Source organism: Scylla paramamosain, chromosome 38 (genome assembly GCF_035594125.1).
Source record: "Scylla paramamosain isolate STU-SP2022 chromosome 38, ASM3559412v1, whole genome shotgun sequence".
Lineage (NCBI taxonomy): Eukaryota > Metazoa > Arthropoda > Malacostraca > Decapoda > Portunidae > Scylla > Scylla paramamosain.
The window spans coordinates 10,877,803-10,883,734 of record NC_087188.1 but is presented as its reverse complement, the minus strand read 5'-3'; positions in this window follow the sequence as shown (position 1 = coordinate 10,883,734).

Here is a 5,932-nt window from a genome sequence, read left to right as displayed (position 1 = left end):
GTAGAGAGTAGCATAGACATGATTACTAGTACATGAAAGGTGACAGGTGAGTGTTTCCTGAGGCATACTAGAAAGAGAGAGAGAGAGAGAGAGAGAGAGAGAGAGAGAGAGAGAGAGAGAGAGAGAGAAACAGGATATGAATCTAATCTCCCATCTATCATACTGACGTCAAATGAAAACCCGTACTGTGCGGTGACGTCATGAGCTAATGTACCAGTGGCAAGGCTTCCTCGACTGACGTCACACCCTAACGGACCTATAGGAGAACGTCCTGTCAGTGACGTAAGAAATGACTGACCAATGACGTCATGACTCCCACGTGTTTGGCTGGCCTTCTGGTGGTGATGATGAAAAGGAGGAGGAGGAGGAGGAAGAGGAGACGGAAGAGGAGGAAGAGGAGGAGAAGAAAGAAGAAGAGGAAGAAGAGGAGGAGGAGGAAGAGGAGATGAATATAATTAGTTTTTGTAGTTGTAGTCGTCGTTGTAGTAGTAGTAGTAGTAGTAGTAGTAGTAGTAGTAGTAGTAGTAGTAGTAGTAGTAGTAGTGACAGTAGCAGCAGCAGTAGTGGTAGTGGTTGTAATAATAGTACTTGCAAATTACTACTACTACTACTACTACTACTAGAACTACCACCACCACAACCACAACCAACACTCCTAAGAACAGCAACAGTAACTGAAAACAACAATAATATTAATGATAATAACAACAATTAACAACAACAGCAATAACGACAATAACAACAACAACAACAGTAATAACACACGCATTAGTCACGAATTCAGTATTGTAATTTTCCTTGATTTGTGTCACTAATTAAGTTGTATTTATTGGTAAACTTTTGTGGAATATTATTGGAATCGTGATTAACAACGAATAGTGAATCTCAATATTTGTGTCAATTCAATACAGCCCATTATAATGATTTTTTTTTCCTTTTTATTCACCTGTTTAATCTCCTCCTCCTCCTCCTCCTCCTCCTCCTCCTCCTCCTCCTCCTCCTCCTCCTCCTCCCGTGCTTTAATTCCAGTGTTAAATGTAACCCCCTATTTTATTTTTGAAAGCTTAAAATGTTGATAATTGATTAAATGTTTAGAGGTGTCAATATTATGAAGGTTATTCACGCCATATTGAATGTTTCGGTATAAATCTGTGAGTTTTCTCTCTCTCTCTCTCTCTCTCTCTCTCTCTCTCTCTCTCTCTCTCTCTCTCTCTCTCTCTCTCTCTCTCTCTCTCATATCCCGTTCCGTATCAATAATTAAATCAAAGCTTATGAAAGGTCAAGGATTAGTAAGGTCAGGTCATTCTGTAAGGGGTTGATCTGTCCTTCAGGATGCTTAGGCTGAAAGTGAGTGACTCGTGCGATCAGTAAAGGATTAAAGGCTTACTGAGAAGGGGAAGGATGCAAAATAGTACTTGTGTGCAATGCGGGGATTAGGATGGTGATGCTTGATTAGAGAAGTTTGAAGAATTAGAAGTGGAGTGAATGTTATTGTTGATACTGATATTATTACCACTACTACTACTACTACTATCACACACACACACACACACACACACACACACCAATACAGAAAACATAATATTACAATACATTTTAATCCTACAAAATCACGTAATCTGTGTCTGATTCCAGTGTTCTCTTGTCCTCTTGTCCTCTTAGTGTTCTCAATGATGTGTTTGCCTTTAATACCCCCGCGTGGTGTCTTCCCTTTAAAAACACTGGCAATGTGTGTGTGTGTGTGTGTGTGTGTGTGTGTGTGTGTGTGTGTGTGTGTGTGTGTGTGTGCGTGGCATTAATTAAACGTATGTATGTGTTTGTGTTTGTTTGTTTGTTTGTGTATGTGTGTTTTTGTACCATACTGACAGCTGGTCTCTGTTAGTACACTTATCAATGTCACTACTATTACTATTAATATTACTACAACTATTTTTTTTATTTTACCTCTGCTTCCTCCTCCTCCTCCTCCTCCTCCTCCTCTTAGCCTAGTTCCGTCTCTTCTTTAAACTCGATCATTAACTTTTACATTATGCGCAATACTGTTTTTCTAATCAGTTGACACCTTTGAACGCTTTTGTACCATCGTTCTTCTGCTGCTGATGCTCGACGTTGTATAATTTTATAGAGTTAAGTCATTCTTTCCAGCGCACAGAGCCTCTAACACTTTGCCCTTGATCAGCGTTTGTATTAACATTAAAAAAAATATTTGAAACACTAAAACAGGAAGCGAATATATCATGTACTTTATCTGCTCCACTTGGCTCAGCGCTCCACTTGGCTCAGCGCTCCACCTGGCCAGCGCTCCACTGGTCCACCTGGCGGGGCTGAAACACACTCCCTGTTAGTGATGTTGCTAAGCGGTGTTTTTATCGTAATTTCAATCTTTACACCGTGTTGAAAATGGTAATTTGATCAAAAAACTGTGAATTAATTAGCGACACAGGCCCGGTGGATTTTCTGTCACACCTGCCGCTGCTGGTGCTGCTCCAATCGTGGGGGAACATAATACTGGACTAGTGAATATACACTAGTTTTTTTAATACACCTTTCTACCTTGACTGGCTGTGGAAAACTGTATTAAAACTCGCAATAAGGGAAATATTTGGAAGGAATATAGGCCAGATAGGTTCATTGCTTGTTAACTGTAGTCCGAAAAATATTAACACCTTGACTGGCTGCGGAAAACTGTGTTAAATCTTGTAATAAAGGAAATATTGAAATATTAGACAAGGGAATATGAACAAGGCAAGTTCATCAATTGCTATCGTGGACTAAAGAATATTTAACACTTTGATTACCTCAGGGAAACTTTAATATGTCGAGAATTAAGGAAAATATCAGAAGGGGAAATAAAGAAGGCAGGTTTTCTGATTTGTTCGTTTTCGTACATAAAAAAAAATAAAGATAATAAAGATGAATGAAAAAAATAAGTTCAAGATTTACTTTTTAGCTTCGTCTTTTCAATAACTGTACTTTCACTTACTCTGAGAAATAGAAACAAAAAAAAAGGATGAAAAAAAGTAAAAAAAAAAAAAATTAAAGAAACAAAACACTAGATAATTACTTAAAAAACCGTATACCACAAACATTAATTCCCTTAAAAAAAAACTCCTTAGATTCACACTCTATATAAACTACAAACCAAAAACAGTAAAAAAAAACACACAAACGCAATAGGGAAAGATTACCAAGGGAACGTACAGGAGGGGAAAAAAAGGCAGCTAGGTAATTTATATCCGCAATAATTTCCATTGGTATGCATTGGTTTAAAAGTGAGTGCAGGGTGTGTGGAGCGCAGGGGTGGGAGGGAGAGGGTGGCAGGAAGAGCATGAACAGTAAGGATAGGTAAGAATGATAGTTTTGCAGGGAAGGTTATGGTGATAGGGAGGATAGAGATGGTGAGGATAGGGAAGATACGAATGGCAGGAAAAGACAGCAAATAGACACTATATAGGCAGGTATGAAGCGGTGATAGTAGGGAGGATAGGAAAGCACACTCCACGTACTCCACCACACTCCACCACACTCCAGCGCGCGCCACCACACTGCCACAGCCACACGGGGTCGAAATAGAATTGAAACCTCAGTGAAGTGGGGCGCAATGGGTCTGGCTTTACTCGTATCTCTTATGAATAAACAAGTTTCCAATCGCGGCCGATCTAAAGGGAGTTTTAAAATTGCATTGAGTTGCTTGGATGGAGAAGCGAAAATTGGTCTGCTTTATTTATATATGACTGGAAAGGGATTGTGGGAAGTATCTGGCAGTCATTCCCTTCCCATTTTACGAACGCGGCTGTAATTGAATTGTGTGTACGTGTGTGTGTGTAAGAGAGAGAGAGAGAGAGAGAGAGAGAGAGAGAGAGAGAGAGAGAGAGAGAGAGAGTTATTTCAGTCATTTTCTCGTTAGCTTGGGATGAAAGTAAGCGAAGTGAATAACAGACAGTCCACTTCCATACATCATTTGCTTTCTTCCCTCCCTCCCTCCCTCCCTCCCTCCCTCCCTTCCTCATTCTGCCAGTCTTTCCCTTCCCTCAATTTCCTTTCTTCCCTTTCTTTCCTATTCTTCTCTACTCTTCCTTATTTCCTCTGTTTTATCCTTCTTTTCCCTTCCTTCCTTTCTTTAATAGTTCTTGTTTTCATCCTCTCTTTCCTCTCCTCTCTTGCCTTACCTTATCATTCCTCCTCCTCCTCCTCCTCCTCCTCCTCCTCCTCTTCCTCCTCCTCTCTTTCTTTCTTCCTCTCTTCTTTTCTTCCTTCCCATCCATCATATTTTCTTTCCCATAACAAGTTGAGTTTTTATTTAATTTACACTTTAATCTCTTTTTCCTCCTCCTCCTCCTCCTCCTCCACTTTCTCATACATCATTTTTTCTCTCCTCTCCTCTCCTTTCCCCTTTCGCTTCCCTAACACACACACACACACACACACACACACACACACACACTAGCCTGGAAACAAACAAGTAACCAAGCAAACAAACAGACAGACAGACATATAAACAGACAGGTAAACAGACAGACAGGTTGCTACCCTCACCTGTCCATCTCTCACCTGTCTAGTGGCATTTAATAGCCTTCCCCATGAGAGCAGGCAGCACGCCTCTCTCACCTCTCTCACTCTCATTTACATCAGCCTTGGGAGAGGAGGAGAGATCGAGAAAGCGAGAGAGAACGAGAGAGAGAACGAGGGAGGGGAAGAGAAAGCAAGGAAGAAAGAGACGCAGGGAAGATACGGAAGGAAAGAAGGAAAGAGATCATAAGGGAGGCAGGAAGGAAGGAAGGAAGGAAGGAAGGAGGGAAGGCAGGAAAGGAGAGATTGAGAACACGAGAAAACGAGTGAAAGGAAAAAAATAAGGCAGAGAAATGGAAGAATATAGGAAGAAAGGGAATGAAAGAGATGTAGATGAAGGAAGGAAAAAATAAACGAAGGGAGGGAAGACAAAAAAAGAAAGGTAGAAAGGGAGAAAGAGACAAAAAAAGAGGGAAAGTAAGAAGGAAGAACGTAAGGTAAAGAAGAGAAAAAAAAGTAGGGAAAAGGAGAATGAAGGAAAGGGAGGAAAAGAAGGAAAGACACAAGATAGAAAGAGAAGGAAGGAGAGATGATAATATAGAATAAATGACAGACATGGGAGAAAGGAGAAAATAAAAGGACCCAAACTAGAGAGACAATGGAGGGAAAGAGGGAGATGAAGGAGAGAAATGAGAGGAATGAAGTTTGATTGATTGAATGGAGGGAAAGAGTGAGAGAAGGGAGGAGAGGATTAGAGGGAAAGAGGAAGGGAAAGGAGATGAATGGAGATAAAGAAGGAGAGAATGGACGAGGGAAATGAAGGGGGAAAGGAGGAGGAGGACGAGGAGGAGGAAGAGGAGGAGGAGGAGGTAAGGATAGACAGGACAGTGGTGAAGAAAGAAAATAGGGAGGGAAAATATATAAATGGAGGAAAGAAAGAGAAAGATAGGGAAAAAGACGAAAAAAATATAAAAAGAAACATTTTTTTCACCTTAGGAAAAAATAATTATTGCTTAAACAAAGAAAAAAAAAACTGTCAATTTTTGCTCTTTCATTTCACAACCACCACCACCACCACCACCACCACCACCACCACTTCCTCCCCCAGCATTCATCCATTTCTCTCTTCATCCTTCTACGAAATTATCCTTTCTCGTGACCAAGTAAGCATACAGTTCCCTTGAATTAGTTCCCAAACAGCCACGGAGGGTTTGTTACTGTTAGAATATCTGGTGTAATCCTCCTACTCCTCCTCCTCCTCCTCCTCCTGCTCCTGCTCCTGGCCGCGGTAAAGTGATATATATTGCACATCAGTCAGGTTGTGAAGGGGAGTGTCCGCCTCAGGTCTTCCCCAAGCCGCCTGGAATAGATTGACGCATGAATATTGGGATGGTAGATACAGAAATGGATAGATGTAGAGAGA